Raw genomic sequence first — 16,581 nt, 5'->3', positions numbered from 1 at the left:
GTCTGTTATTTATATTGTACTTTTAATTTAATTAATACTGGAGATTTTGTCTGTGAATACTAATGATAACTAATAGGTTGAATGTATGGTTCACCATGCGTTAGAGAGGTTGCTGTTGATGCTCTATCTTGATAACCATAGCTTGGTGCTTGACACGCTCACAACAGAAGCATATATACATATATATATACGTATATATATACATATATATATATATATATATATGTATATATATATATATATACATATATACGTATATATATATATGTATATATATATACGTATATATATATGCCTCGAACATCCTGAAGGGCACTGAAGAGGCAGTACACACTACAAACTCACAGACGAGCAGAGAATGATAACACTGTACGTTATTGTTTTAAATTTGATGCAACTTGCATTTTGAATGAACCTAAGACCTCTGACACTGATGCAGAAGAGAAATCTAGGTCATTTCTTCATCATTAGTATGCCAGCCAGGTGTAGTGCAGAGGCTGAACCTGCTATAAACTCTCCATCACCACATGCTCTTTGGAGAACGTAGACTTTCTAAAATACTAGCTTGAGATGGCCCACAGTGGACACTCAAACTAACGGACCTGTGGGAAATATTAGCATGATGTATTGGCGCAGCCCGGAACAGCCTGGCCGAGCAAACCCGGGACAGTTCAGAGCCTTATTTGTCCAGAGACTGAACACAGCTGGTGTTTAAGCCGAGTGCTCTAGCCTTGGCTCATCAACCAAAAAGGAACCAAGAAAGCAGTGGAGGCCGAGCTGGCAAGAACCCATTGAGAGGGGAGCAGAGTGTGGATTAAGAAGATCATGAGGGCTGGAAGGAGTTGAACCACAAACCTGCGGCACGGACCAAATCTGTGAGGAAGTAAAGGCTTTGGTGGAACACGTGAATTTGGTTGTCTGTGTGTTTGGGCTTTTCTGAAATAATAGAGCCAAGAGGGGAGAAGAACAAAATAAATCTTTTTGCAATTTGCCATGCTGTATTCTGAGAGAGAGAGAGAGAGAAAAAGAGAGAGAGAGATGAACAAAACAAAGAGGCAGGGATGTAGGAAGGGAAAAGAGATGTTCTTGTGTTCCACTTCCAGTGAGATAGCAACCTGTTCAGCACTTTGTAGCTTCCAGTCACTTGCTACTCTTGTAGACTGTAGATTTATACCATCAAAGAGTTTGCTGTGGTCGCATAAAAAGAACTTCCTTCAGTAGGTATCAAAGCTTACGGAACTAATTAGTTCACTAACCCCAAAATACTGTATTTGCTGCAGGAAACTAAATTCCCATTTCATAAACTAATCTTGTGGTTAATTGTTCCTTTGGCTTCTGAAGTCACATTGCATGCTGCTCTTGCTAACAGAAAATGCAGTTCTATATTTTGATACTGGCTCACAAATATAGACATGATCACTGAGCTTGATGTGTTGTCATTCACAAGTAGGAACAGTGAGTTATACATTTTTAATTAGAAGAATAGCTGAAGCTCGACATTTGCTTGCACTTGGATTTGAACACTTGTAATGTGTGTAATCTTCCTCTTACAGCCACTGTTAAAGTGGATATATTATGTGCAGACAAATAATCCACATTCAAAGTAGGAGAGGAACACAGTTCATCAGTGGTACAAACAATGCTTTATCTCACACTGCAGGTGTGTGGATTACCTTTTTAATTGGATCTCTGTACGAGCTTGGCGAAGGCAAAGGACTGCTGTAGCCACTGCTGAAAGGCGTATGATAGAGCAAGGAAAGAGCACGGAGCCAGCAGGGGAAGGGAGGAGAGTTTCAATCATTTTTGGTGCGTGCTTTCTGAAGCACAAACCACCAAGACAGAGCCAAGATGTGTGTTCAATACGCACACGCAAACAATCAAGCATACACTTACACACTGTACACAAACACAGCAGCCCTGAACAGCCTCCTTTACAATCTGAAAACACTATAAGATGTTTTAGCTGTATCGGGGTGTGAATTTAGAGAGGATGATTAGAACTGTCCTCTGTCCCTCTGGTCCTTCATATCTACTGGAGGTGATATATCAGAACAAAAAGCTGTTACACACCTATTGGAACTAGAGGTCAAATGAATATGTTCTGCCAAAACCATCATTTCACATCTCTAATTGCAGCTGTCACAACAAGGCACACATCAGCACCACATCTTCATCATGGCAGCAGAGCTCCTTCAGGCCACTGGGGGCAGAGTGGAGCAGATGGAACAGCAGATGTCCTCCTCATCCACCTTCACCTCCTCCATGAGCTCCACCAAGCTACGAAAAGTTGCTCAGGCCTTGTCAAGGACCTCGGAAGGTATAATCCACCAAGATGATCTGCTCCAATCTGCCATGCTTTCTAATACAACCTTTTTATTCATGAGACGTGGCATGAAGGAGCATCTGTTAGAATCATTTTTACAGTGAGAAAAAGGGGCATAATTGATGAACATATGGTTAAATTGATTGCTTTAACTGACATGTCTTACCTGTCTCACTGTGCAGAACACTCTTTTTCTGCTTTCACCTCAGAGCACATTGGGGACTAGATGATGTCATGCTAGATGATTTCTGTACTGCAGTGCAAAAACAACATTTAAAGTCGTAATGATAATTTGCACATTTGCATGCTCGGCAGCTCAAGAACAGTTTGTTCATGAGTCATTGTACATGGCTATGATGTGTATGTCCTTTATGCTCCCGCAGAGCACTCGGGGGTCCAGCGTGAGTCCTTCAGCCAGGTACAGAAATCCTCCCAGGTCCCAGAGGGAGAGTCTGTCCCCGATTTTGAGGAGAAGCTGCGGCCCGTCACTGCCCAAGAGTTTAAAAAATGTAAAGAAACGCCCTTTGCGTCCTCTAATATCTCTCTTCATATTGCATTATAAACAACTGTGGGCCCCCGAGACTGCAGGAGCTAATTTTAGATCCTTCCCCATATAGTTTGCCTGGAAACTGCAGATGACACAAGCTAAACTCCACTGGGAAGTAAAAGTTTGCTGCTACGTGTAAACTTCAGACAACCATTTGACTCTCTGGGTGAAGGTACTGTTAATCCACTCGGATCAAAGTCCTACAAAGCAATACTGTGATAGAGTTTGTGTGATGGTTGTGACCTCTGCTGCTTCTGCTGAATACTAGTGCCTGCTCTGTATAAACTGTAGGTGTTTGAGCCTCACTCACCGTGGCTCTACCTGTGAATTATAGATGAGGAGGCCTAAATAGTCACAATATGCAGAAGGCTGCAGTGTTGTCATAGCATTTGCATTCAGTGGTTGACCTTAAACTCAGTGGTCTCAAAAGGCAACATGAAAAGGCAAAATAAGGTAAATTAATCGGATGTATGTGAAACGTTTATTCTCATCGCTGTAGTTGGATTTAATGTGACGTTTGTTCACAATAATTAATAATGCAGAAAAGAGAGAAGCAACAGTAATGACTGTGCAGCGGAGTATTTGCATACAGACAACATGCATTGACTTGATCTGTCTGATCTGTCATTCATAGGGGACGATGCTGCGTTCAAGGCCAAGGTGACGGGGAATCCCCAGCCCGGTGTTAACTGGGAACAAGCCAGCGGGTGCCCAATGTCTGATGCGACGAAGTCTTTCTATGACAACATTAACAATCAGCATATCCTCAAGGTGTGTCACACAGCTTCCAGTGCTCCTGTCATCTCACTGACAGCATTTGAAAACAAACCCAAGACTGTGATTAAAGACGCTAGTGGTCCTGATACAAATGATGTTTGTGATTAGTAAGATTTATATTGAGTCTATTTAACTTTCTTTGATATATCAAAATGTTGAAACTTTTGGTTTTCCTCCACTGTGTAGTTAATCTAACACCATCAATGACATGTGTATAACCAATAACACCAGATAAATAGGATGACAAACAAGAAAAAGACATTGGTCACAGTCCATCGGTCCCACTCTCACATGCACTATGAGAATGTTTGTATGGCCCAAATATTTTGTTATAAATAAAATATTATGTAATAATACTTCCTGCAATACCATATATGAAAGGAGTATATGTTTTTACACATCATACATTTGATCCATGTTTTGCATTTCATAATTCTGTCATTGAGTCTTTTTCTCCGAATGCTTTGTGTGTTATTGATTCCTAAATCACACCTGCTCACTGCACGTAGGTGTGGAGTATATCACCAGAGAGGAAAATGGAATGGTGTGTCAATAAATAAAAAACTATAAATAAGGTCTACTGATTCTGATTGGGAAAGTTAGAAATAGGTGTAGTGTTAAATATGAATAGTTATTTTCAGACTTGTCAATTATTCACTACATGTTTACAGTCTGGTAGTTAATGGGCAATAATCAAGATCAGGTGATGGTATAGACTATAGAGGCATTTAAATTTGCCAGACGCCTCCAAATTTGGGCTTTTACTGCCAACACTTTTCTCCGAGGATAAAGGTGCATTTACCAAAATACAGTATATAGTCAAAATACATTCCTTTAAAAGGTGAACGTGACCATACAGAGCGGCTCAGTAGACCATTAAGCCGAGGGACTCTGCCATCTTGGTTCTGTCAACTCCGACAGAACACCATGCATCATGAGGAAAAGTAGATAGAAAAAACTCTCTGATCCTTTTATCTATAACCACTCTGGAGTGGATTTAACACTTTCTCTGTACCAGCCGGGGAGCTTAAGTGAAGCTTAAATAGCTATTATAAAGCAATTAACTTGTGGGTGCTGACATATGCATCTCCCCTTGCCATCTGTTTCTCTGGTGAGGAATGACTGTTAAGTTGTGGCGCTAAATGTTAACTGGGTGTTCCCAGCATGGCACTGCCTCCTTCTGCCCCTCATAAGTATTGCAGTGGGATTTAAAGTGACTGGACGATGTAATGACAGTGTGACAGTTTTAGATTCTTACTTACTATCGAGTCTTATAGTCAGCAACAAGTAAAGACATTTTCATTCATTTTAGGTAACCTGTAATTATTTTAATCCACCTCAGATCAAAACGCTGACCCTGGAGGATGCTGATGTCTACAAGTGTGTTGCCTCCAACAGGCACGGAGAAGTCATTTACTCTACATTGCTCATTGTTACAGAAAGTGAGTTCATCCATTTCACATCATACATTGTGTGAACCTTTCTTAGCCCTTGTAGTTATTTAGAAGCTTTCAGCTTAGTTTTACATGCTGTTTTCTCTCAGTGCCGCAGGTAAAGATGCTCTGTCTTTTGTTTATAGATCCAGCGTTGGATTTCAAAAAGATGCTGAAGAAACGGTAGGAACACAAGCCTGTTGTCTAATACTTTCCCTGACACTCCCAATACCTGTCATGGTGTGATGGAGCGTTCTCTGATCCACCCCCAGATCCTATTTTTGCATGCATCCAGAAATATCTACAGAATGAGATCTAAAGAGCTGCAATGCGTACCAGTGTTGCCGCAAGAGCAGAGAAAGACGCTTTTGAGCTGTCAATGCACATATGCATACTGCCAGACATATTGCACACACACACACACACTTGGCGTAAACTCTTGTATGTGCATGTCAGCACGCATGAACAGTTGTTTCCTCTTTGCGCAGCAGCGTAGAGAAGAGAGAAGATCCTGGCTGGAGCTGACAAGAGGGACTACGAGAGGATCTGCGCCGAGCACGGCTTCACCGACTTCGGAGGCATCCTCAAGAAGCTGAAGGAGATGAAGAAGAAAGTGGAGGTGGAGGTGGGTCTGTCACACAGAGAGCTTGTTCACACACCACAGGATCACATAAGGAAGAACAGGTTTGGGAAGTGTGATGACGAATAGCTTAAAATAGAGCAGAATGGAAAAGGGGACTAGTGTAATGTCACACAGCGCAGCCATGGCAACAAAGGTATGTCACATAGCAACACTCAAGTCAACTCATGTGAAGATGGGGAACACATTACTTTTTTTTGTGGTATGTTTAAAATCTATCAGCATTTGATCGTGTGACGTTTTCCAGATGGTACGTGTGCTGAGGACGTCACTGCCACAGCTGGCAGCAGCATCGTCTTTGACACCATCCTGGAACTGAAGGATCCAAACATCAGGATGCAGTGGTTTCTGGTAAAACTGATGTGTCTAGCTGTTGTGTTTTAAAGTGGTATATACGTATATATGGGTGTCTCAGTTACATAACCCCCCTCATCTATGCATTTTGTTTACGATTCAGGACGCAGAGCTGCTGCGGACCCAGTACTCTCATGGGAAATACGAAGTGAAACAGATGGGAACCAAGCACATGCTGTGCATTTCTGGCGTGGGCCTCAGTGACACGGGCACCTACACTCTGCAGGCTGCAGACAAGAGACAGTCAGCCACGCTTATCATCATAGGCAAGTGCAGAATGGGACTGCAGTCCTTACCACTGCTCATGACTGAGAATGATACTATCACCATAGACTGCATTACTTACTTTAGGTGTCACTTTCCTGTTATATTCGCTTGTTTTATAGTGTTTGACAGAAAAGGAAACTGTTCAGCAATGTGCATGGCTGTTTTTCATGAGCTTTTTAGATGCTTATTCCCTCCATTTATTCTCAGTCCCATTCCCCGTCTCTCTTCCCTCATTCTATCTCCACGACAAAAGTAGACCAGATGTGTTCAGAGATATTTTTGTCTCTTAGGGGCTTTCTTGGTTGTCTCATTTTTCTCCAAACAGCTCAGAACTGATTGACACACATCTTTTGTAGCTTACAAATGCTGTTATTTGGCATGAAATCCTTTCCGGTGAGGTGTTGAAATGATTTAGTCTATACACTTTAAATGTATATGACTAGAAGGCATTTTTCTCTCCTATTTTTCTTTCAGATGAACCTTTGAAATTCTTGTCTGACTTCAAGCCCAAGAAAGTGAAGGTGCGCCAGACGGCCACATTCGAGATCCGTCTCTTCGAGAAGACCGATGCACCACTCATCTGGAAGGTTTGACTCAAAAAGACACAAAGGACTTATTTACACCTTCACATCAGCACATAATATCCCATCGAGGATGAGATTCAGGAAGTCTTTTTGGCATCTAGGTACTGTAATAAACACACGTACTGGCAACATTCAGGTAAACACCATGGAAATACAAATGATTGAAAAGTAATATGGAAATAGTTTTTCCCAGATGTGTCTTTTTTTTTGTTGGCAGGTAAAGGGAAAGGAAGTAAAAAGAGATGAACAGTTTGATGTGTCCTTGTCTGAGGATGGGCTGACCTACACTTTGAAGATTAAGGATGTGAAAGTCAGTGACACTGGAGACTACACCATCAGCACCGGAGACCTCACTGCCACCGTGCCACTTTTCATTGAACGTACGGATAACAGTATTTCACAGGCTTTACTCGCATTAAAAACTTTTTTTGTTATGCTTTGTTATGTTTTGTTTTCTGTTTTAGTGGAACTAGCATTTCTAAGAAACTTTTCGACCCAGTGGAGATAAGCAGTTACAGCCTTATTTTCCTCCCCTGAGATTCAAGGCTTCGTTCCTCCATAGCTATGCTAAACAACATCAGCTTCCCTCTATCGTCCAAATGAAGATGTATGGGTAGCATCACAAATCCTCCCTCCTAGTGCTGAGTTGAAAGTAATCAAACCAAATCCCTCCTCACAACAAGCTCATCATTATTACGGCTGTGTCTAACAAGATGCTTACTTGCCCAAGGTGCAAGCTGGGGCATGTAAATATCTTCACAAGGACATGTGGCTGGAACAGAAGCATCATAATTGAGGTTGTGTTAATTAAAGTTATTCATGAGAAGACTGTATTTCTTGTTCTTGAACTTTGAGTATACAATGAAGGTCTGCCGTATGTGAGGGACTGACTATATAGAACAAACCTAATAAGTGGATTCAAAATTAAATTCTCTTCATCCTGTATTCCTGTTTTACCATTTTGCATTTGTTTATAGTACATGCATGACTTAAAAAGTCAAGCATGCTACTTAAGGTCAAATAAAACCTGAAGTGACTCCCTCTTTTCCCCCGGACAATTTTCTTTTATCCAGGGATTCCCATCAAGTTTACCAGCCACTTTAAGAACGTCCGTGTGCAGGAGAGAGGCCCGTCTGGAGTGTGAGATGAGCTCCCAGGACGTGCACATTCGCTGGCTGAAAGACGGGTGTGAGTTCTTTAACAAAAAATCTGTATCAGTTTTGGAACATTAGTGAATAATACACAAGACCTAAAATAAGCATCTTTTGTCTGTGTTATGCCAGAGCGTTTTGCCTCACTGAAGAGCGCTATGTCCGATGCTCAGTGTCCTACAGGCTCCCCGGCAGAGCTGTGTGTTGTCCTTGATGATGAGAAGATGGACGGAGTGTGGCTGAAAGATGGAGTGGAGGTACGAGACGATGCGAGAGTCTCCTTGAAATGCCCTCTTCTTGTCTCAGATAATGTGGCAAATCTTTTTAGTTTTTTCACTCCCATATATAAATGTCATGCAAACACTTGGCAGTAGTGTAGCTCTAGTTATGGCAATGGTGTTGGTCCACCACTTTGGTGCAGACTTAAATATCTCAACATCTACTTTTAGTTTTTTGGGAAATGCCTCAACAACAATGGGATGGACTGATTGGTTTCCACAACATTTGGTACAGATATCCACAGTGCCCAGAGGATGAATCATAATGACATGGTTAGTTAATATAGGGGAAAGTGAATTAAAGCCTCACACAGCCGCCAAGATGACTGTAGGATCTTTGTATTCTCAAAGGGATACACAACCCTAATGCCTGTCGTAATCAAAAAGCTTGAAACCTTTGATTCCATCACCATCTTAATAAAGACAGCTATTTTTCACACACACACAATTGTCTTTTTGATCTTTTTTTTCATTAACAGATAATTTGCTTGTTACGTTGACAGATTTTGGAGCTGAGAGGGGTTCAGGTAGTCAAACAGGGAGCCGTTCACAAGTTGGTCTTCTCTAGTGTGACTGGTGCTAATGAGAGAAAGTACACCTTCAGTGCCAAGGGGGCTGAGAGCGAGGCAGTGCTCACTATTGCAGGTGTGTGTGTTTGTATTTGTACTTGACATTCAAGTATGTATTCACAGGTGGGAAAGAGACTAATTATAGAAGAAGCTTCCTGCAACTGTCATGGAAACAAACACTGTCCTGGCCAAAGACCCAATAAGTGAGTCCTCCACTGCCTCCGTCTCTTTCTGTAACCAAATCTAGACGATCAAACATATACACAGTACTGTCTTTTCTCTCATAGGAACCCCTGGCCAGGTGAGGAACCTGTGTGTGTCTGATTCCACAAACTCCTCCATTTCTCTGAGATGGCAGCAGGGAGACGAGCCCTCAGGTTACATCCTGGAAGTTCCCCCCGAAGATGCCAAAGAGTGGACGAAGGCCACCAAGATCCCCATTGCTGGCACTGCCTTCAATGTTGGAGGACTTCAAGAGCAGAGGAAGTACCACTTCCATATCCTGTCAATGAAGGAGAGGTGGGGGAGCCCATTGTGCGGTTGGAGGGAGTGCTGGCCACGCCTTCTCCTGGTAATACGACTGCATTGTCATGTAGCCACCTTTTATCTCCACTTAGCTTTCTCTTTTCTATATTTGTTTTGACATTTCCCCCCATACAGCAGCACCCTGGTTTGATCTCAAGGGGAAGCTGGAGAACAAGATGGTGCCTTCACTTCACTTTGCCTTCACCTCAGCTTCACTGTGAGTCTGATAATCTACTCCTAATTTAGAGATGTTCCTTTGAGACACTTGACGTTCATGCTCCACAAAAGCCATATTGAATGAATTCTTACCCCTCATCCCTTCGCTCCTTCCCCCCTATATATTTCAAATCATTGGAGTGTTAGCTGAATATTTCCCCTCCGCATCAACCTCCGTCACCTTCGTCCCTCAGACTTTCCTCGACCCCCGAAGAACCTTGGGCTAGAAGATGAGGTTCAAAGCACCGTGACCCTGCAGTGGGATCACAGCACAGACCTGGCTGACGACGGCGAGGGAGCTCACTACGTCATCCTCAAACGTGACACCAGCACCGCCTCCTGGTTTACTCTGGCCGGCCGAGTCTTCAGCAGCAAGTACACCGTCACCGGACTGCTGCCCGGGAGGAAGTACTACTTCCGAGTCATTGCTCAGAACTGGATCGGAGACAGAGACCCTTCAGACTCGAAGGAACCTCTCGTCATCGCCAAGGAGAAAGGTGAGAAGGGAAAACACTTTGATCTCAGCGTTATACTGTTGAATATAACAAGTTCATACTCTTTTGCTTGTTTATTCTGTATCTGTGTTTCAGAGTGCATCAGAAGCCTTCATTTGAAGGAATATGCCTCAAGACCCCAGCAGGTGAAGCCAACCTTCCTGCTGCCACTGAAGGACCACGCTGTTCGCAGAGGCCATGACTGCACCATGAGCTGTGCTTATCAGGGCATGCCAACACCACAGGTATACGGAGAGGGGCTCCTGGCCCAGTGTGGTGCATCGACCTAAAACATCTGGACATAAATAAAACATTTTTGTCTCCTGTATTTGCTGTTGATCCCCCACCCTAAAGTAATAATAATATTTCCCTGCACAGTCCTGCTGGTATAAGGGGAACATACAGATATCTGACTCCTCTCGGTCTTGGCAGAGCACAGCCAACGGAGTGTGCACTCTGGTCATCCCCACCTGTGGAGCCAAAGATGGTGGAAAATACATACTGGTGCTGGAGAACCCTCTGGAAACGGAAAGTGCTCCTGCAACCTGGTGATATTTGGTAGGCGTTGAGAGAGAGGGAAGTGGAAAAATGTATTTGCTTCGCTTGACTAATTCTTTATCGCTCTGAATGTGGTGTCTTCCAGATAAGTATGACAAGAATCTGCTGGAGAGCCTGACCAAGCAGGCAAACAAAGAGAAGCTTATCTTATAAGAAGTCTGCTTCACATGACAGATGCACTTTGACTGGCCAATGACCTTATGTGCACACGTACTGTCGGCACTAACAATGATTTTAGCTTTTGTTTGATTTTTAGACATTAGATATATATATATTAATCACATTTTTTAATCATTTAAATTTCAGATTTTAATTGATTTATTGGGTGAAAATGCTGTTTTTTTGTATCCATCTATTGTCTACTAATTTCTCCAGCTCTGGTAATGCAACAAATGGCCACTAGATGTCAGACTTGCTCCCATCCTCTTGTCGGCATTCTTCTCCAGGAGCACCTTCATGTTTGGTGTGCTGGAGAGATTTGAGCTTGTTAGTCAGCTTGCTCAGCCAGAGAGGTTGTTCTTTCTCTCTAGATCACAAATGCTTTCCCCTCTATAACAATGATTTGACTTTCATCTTTTCTTCAGAGTTTCCAGTTTTTGCTCACATACACTTGCTTCATTATGCTTGCTGTACCATGTACCATGTCAAACAAGTGGAATAGATGTACATAAAGATAGAGATTATATGTGTGCACAGTGCATCATATCCACACAGACACTTGTTGGACACACACAACAAGCCAACACCTTGTATCCCTTTGAGGTGTCCAGTTGTTTAGTTTGTTAATCTACATATCATGCAAATCCCTGGTTTGGATTCAAGTCACACACACACACACACACACACACACACACACACACACACACCTATAAATATACCCCAAACAAAAATACATGATTTCACCTTCTATAACTTGTCACTGTGGAGGGGCTGCAGTATTTATTTTGTGTCGTCTCTGTCTCAAACATTATTGGAATTGAAATGAAACAACAAGGGTGAGGTGCTGAAGTCTCAGCTTTGCAGGTATTATCATTCACATAAAAGAGCTGTGAAGCAGCTGTAATCCTTTTTTAATAAATATCAGTAGTGAGTTCAGCTGCCAAGTTAACACAAACTGTGTCATGTCTAGTGTCTGAAAGAAAATCCCTTGAAGTCATTGTCAGAAAACATGCAGCCAATTTAAATTCTTTTTGCATCCATTATGGCAATCTGACCCATGTAAGTAAAACACATGAGTTTGATTGAGGCCAGGTGATCAACTTGTTAGCCATTAGAAGCTCATTGGGTGCCGGTTCACTGTCCTGCTGCATTCTCCTACGACTTATGGAATACATGTACAAAATAAAAAGTGCGACACTGTTCATCCAGTATTGTTTGAATACAGATTTAATTTGAGCCTTTGAGACTGAAAGTCCATTTTGACCTCACTGTGATGTTTCATTTCAAATCTTTTGTGTCTTTTGTGTAGAAACAGAACTAAAAGCGTCCTTTTACTTTCCAACTGCATTGCGTGATGACTTCCCTCTGGGTTCCCTCTGCCTACATTGCCTCGGAGTGGTCTGCAGGTCCTTGACAGAGAGCGTGGTCCGGTGAGGAGCTGGCAAATAGACAGAGAGAGGTCACAACCCCTCTCCATCCTGACGTCACTGTGCTGGCTCAAACAAACGCCATTTCTAAACAGCCACCCCGGGACCGGTAAAGTCTGGTTGCCCGGCTCATGTAAATTAGGCACCAACGGGCACTGAACAGACGTCACTGGTACCTTCCGCCTCCTCTCTGCTCAGCTACAGCACAACAAGGTGGAAACAGCCCGAAAAGACAATCTATTTGACAAACACAAAAGGCTGCTGCACCCAAAGGGGGCGTAATACATCTCCGATCGTTTTCCCTGACGCTCTATCACAGTGCATTTATATGAATAAACCTAATAGATACATGATACAAAAAATAAACCTATCCAGGCTTTTTCATTTACATAACTTGAATGAGGCAATATTGTATGGCAGTAAGATAATTGTAGCATCTATCACATGTATTTGGAGATTCAACATAATTTCATCACGTGTTCAAAGAAGATTGGAGTTCCTTGGCTGTGAACAATTGAGACGCTTTTGGAAAGAACTGGCACTACACAATGAGGGTTGTGTGTGTGTGTGTGTGTGTGTGTGTGTGTGTGTGTGTGTGTGTGTGTGTGTGTGTGTGTGTGTGTGTGTGTGTGTGTGTGTGTGTGTGTGTGCATAAAAAAGGGGAAAAAGGAGAATGAGACAGCAAGAGGAAGTATTGGTAGCAGTCTGGATGAGTTTCCACAGAGTTAAAGCCTGATGAAAGCCCATTTTCCACCTCGTCCAGACAAAAGAAAGCAGCAGTTACTAGAACAGAGCTCTCCGTTGTCCTCCGGTCCTTTCTGCCTTAACGCCACTTTAGCTGCTGAGGACTAACAGCTCCTGTAGGAACACTGAACAGTCATAAAGATCAGCTGACATTTTGATTTGAGTAAACAAACAGAAAAGACCAAAGGATGTAATGTTGAAGTTGCATTGTAATTGCATTTATTTTTTTAATAGATATTCACATTCATAGCAGTTTCACTACAGCAAAGGAACTATTTCATCTCTACGGTCATGGAAAAAAAAAGAAATCACAAAGTGAAAATCAAGGACGACATGGTAAAGTATATCATAGAGATAAAACATTTGTTCATACAGATGATGCATTGTAAGGGCCTTAAAGAAAAAAGGAAATGTGGGGAAAACAAACCCAGCTCATCCCACAGTGACAACATTTGAGGCTGCTTTCCGGCAAATAAAATAAAGGATAACATAAAAAAAAGATTTATATATATATATATAAAGGTTCGTAACACTTTAAGAGCTATTGATGTCTTTTCAATGAAAATGCTGATTCTCCCACATGGCGATGCGTCAATTTATTGTGATTAAACCCTCAACATCATAACTAACTTCTGTTTCTCTCTTCAAACAGAAATGCAAGGAGTTAAAGGGAAAAATGAGCATATACTTAAAAGGATACAGTGCAAAACAATCCTTTTCATTGTAACACTATAGCTGCTTAAAAAAAGAGATTGACTGGCCTTTGCCCTGTATACAGGAAAGTGCAGCACACAGTAGATTCTGATTAATATTACAAAGAGAAAATGTCATTATTCTTACAGTAAATACTTGTCATAGGCTCATACTGATGGAGGACTGTCAGTTGTAGTCCTGAAAACCATGTGGTGGCTAGTTTTCCATCACTGTAGATGAGTGTTGACATGGAGGATTCATTTCAACCTACTTAACACTCGTGATTAAGACACACACACACATTACAGCTCTATGGTTTGAATGCCAGCAGATGTGTGATTAGCACATTAACAGCAACGACTTCGGATCAAACTTCACAAGAAACGACAGAGAGAGAAAATGTCCGATCAAAGAAAAAGTGCCAACTTAGTCAGGGCGACCGAGTGAAACCACGGGGCCCTCTCTAGTCTCTGCTAACAGCTACTGGTTCCGGCTCATTACCCACAACCATACTGGTCTCCCACAGCTCTCTCAGGTAGCTTTTGTCTGCAAAGCACAGAATCAACAGGGCTGATGACAGGCTGAGGTAAAGCGATGCGCCTGATGGCCTGCCATCTGGGGGCAGCTAACACACCGGGTGGAAAAGGAGTCTTCCCCTGTGTGTCATATTACACCTCCTCGCCTAATTCCCAGTTACAGTATCTGACCTCCTTTCTAACTGAAGGGCCAAATGCACCAACAAGGGGGACCTCTGCCTCCTGCACAACAAAGGGTTGTTTGATACACGGAGGGCTCTGATGCCAACAGGTTCAACTCCGTGAAATGAGTTCAGTTTACTTTTACGCTTTGGTTATCTGCGCCCGAGTCAAATAAAAATAGAAACGATGGATAAACAGAGTATTGAAACTGAATCCTCCAGATAACAACCGCCAACTTTCTGACTCACTATGGTATCTGACTTCTTACTTTACAGGCTACCACTCATCTATTGCTCTCAGAAACCCAACCTCACTTTACAAAGTCATGGAGATCGTCGAAAGGGCGGGGTTGACTAACTAATGAATAACCTCAGAAATACTTCAAAGTAAAGCATGTTTTCTGGCATGTATCCAGGAGTAACAAAGTGCGTACATAAATAGCCCACATAGTAAGGATGAGTAAGGCGGCTTCTCTATCTCGTTATTCCCCCATGGTCTGACTTCAGACTGCACACTCGCCATGTTAACCAGCACCTCTGCTCGTCCTCCGCTGAACCCCGATTGAAGACTGCATATAAAGCAAACCTCTTTGGATGTCGGCTAAAGGCTAATATTCATTGTTGACAGAACATGTTCTGCCAGGGAAGTGGAAGAGATATGAGAAGGGAGAGAGTATGCAGAGTGGGACGTCTCAGCAATGCTGGGAGGAAGAATTGAAACACGGAGACCGGAAGACGAGTGGTCACGCAGACAGAAACACTTCGGGCCGACGAAGCAGAAATACAGTGCTGACAGGCCGAAAAGGAGGTTGAGGAACTGTCCGGCAAAGCAGCGGTCAGGGTCAGAGATCAGCGCCTCTCCAGGTCAAACTGAGACTGTGTGCTGCTTCTGGAAAAAAATAATCTTTGTGTGTGTCAAAACCATGGTCCGTCTGCAGATCTGCCATGGCGGCTGATGTGATGCATCAACATGTTTTGTGTGTGGTATTTTTGAGTGTGTGTTACCGACGGCTCCAGGGTTCACTGACCCTTCAGAAGGAACCCATAACATAGGTCTGTTTCTTTTCCATGCCTGTTTGTTTAGTATACAGCACAATATCTCACATTAAGGTGCATGTGCCCTGAACCTCTGAATGACAACAACTATCTCTTTGCTATTTGTGTTAGGGATTAGTGCTTTTACAGTGTATATTTGTGATTAAATAGATTTGAAGGTACTGTACACAATCAAATACTACTTTTACATCACCCCTTAACTGACAACACATTAGGGGATGCTATTAACACATGGTTACAAATCTCAAGAAGTGAAGGGAATAACGGCGGTTTTTAGGAGCCTTGGGTTCAGGAGAGGGTTACAGTATACTTCAATATGTCAGTGAGACCCTAAATTCAAGCATAACCCGTTTGCTAAGGGTACATCAAATGAAAGTTGAGGGGGTGGGGGGATGTGTGATAGATGAAAGACAAAGTATCAGCCGACCTGTCGAGGATTAGCCACAGTGGATTTTGCAGGATTAAAACTGATGAAATGTCCTGTGAGAAGGAATTATTGGGAATAATGGGATAACTGTTCCCTCACATGATAAGTCATCTCTCTTTTTTTTTCTTTTTCAGTCAGGCTGCCCCGGGGGAATGTGTATGTTTATAGCAATGGAACATGGTAAATGGTCTTGTATAGTGCCCACAGAAGTGCCTCCAGAAATAGTTGATTAGCAGAAAGATTCCAGCCAGCCCTTTATTTTCAGTCTTCATAACATGGTCCCAGGCCAATGACAGCATGGGTCAGCTGCTCTAGTCCAGCATTAGGAACCCCGCGGACTTTTCCTCATAAATCAAACGGCAGGGGTCGTAGGTGTCAGGTGTGTGTGAGCATGTCAACGCTTGCCCCTACGTTTCAGGAAAACGTGGCAGGCAAAAGACCTGAAAGACATGTACAGTGTGTGAGAATGTGGACAATGAGGGGTTCATTTTTGGTGGCTTTTTTAGATGTAGTCATGAGAGGAAAACGCTTATTAGTTTTACACACATTTTAGTGATTTTTACCCTTCATAGTTTTAGACAAAGACAACTCGAAAGCCGTAACTGCTGTCAACTTTCCCTAGTTGCCTTTTCACCGATTTTTTGTCTGTTATTCAAGGTCAT

At 42.6% G+C, this 16,581-nt stretch overlaps 1 pseudogene across 1 annotated transcript; it reads left to right on the top strand.

Annotated features, from left to right (window-relative positions):
* The first annotated feature begins 2,175 nt into the window (after nucleotides 1-2,175).
* On the top strand, nucleotides 2,176-10,869 carry LOC306741822 (immunoglobulin superfamily member 22-like; annotated as a pseudogene). The gene is made up of 17 exons: nucleotides 2,176-2,317; nucleotides 2,707-2,832; nucleotides 3,505-3,641; nucleotides 4,990-5,089; nucleotides 5,227-5,263; nucleotides 5,569-5,705; nucleotides 5,968-6,071; nucleotides 6,178-6,340; nucleotides 6,816-6,928; nucleotides 7,143-7,305; nucleotides 7,999-8,333; nucleotides 8,858-8,999; nucleotides 9,211-9,494; nucleotides 9,859-10,161; nucleotides 10,255-10,403; nucleotides 10,537-10,716; nucleotides 10,802-10,869. The product of its transcript is annotated as an immunoglobulin superfamily member 22-like (transcript).
* The last annotated feature ends 5,712 nt before the right edge of the window (nucleotides 10,870-16,581 follow it).

The sequence above is a fragment of the Taurulus bubalis genome, assembly GCF_910589615.1.
Source record: "Taurulus bubalis genome assembly, chromosome: 9".
NCBI classification, from domain to species: domain Eukaryota; kingdom Metazoa; phylum Chordata; class Actinopteri; order Perciformes; family Cottidae; genus Taurulus; species Taurulus bubalis.
The sequence above is the reverse complement of the archived record's forward strand: the minus strand, read 5'-3'. Positions and strand labels throughout refer to the sequence as shown.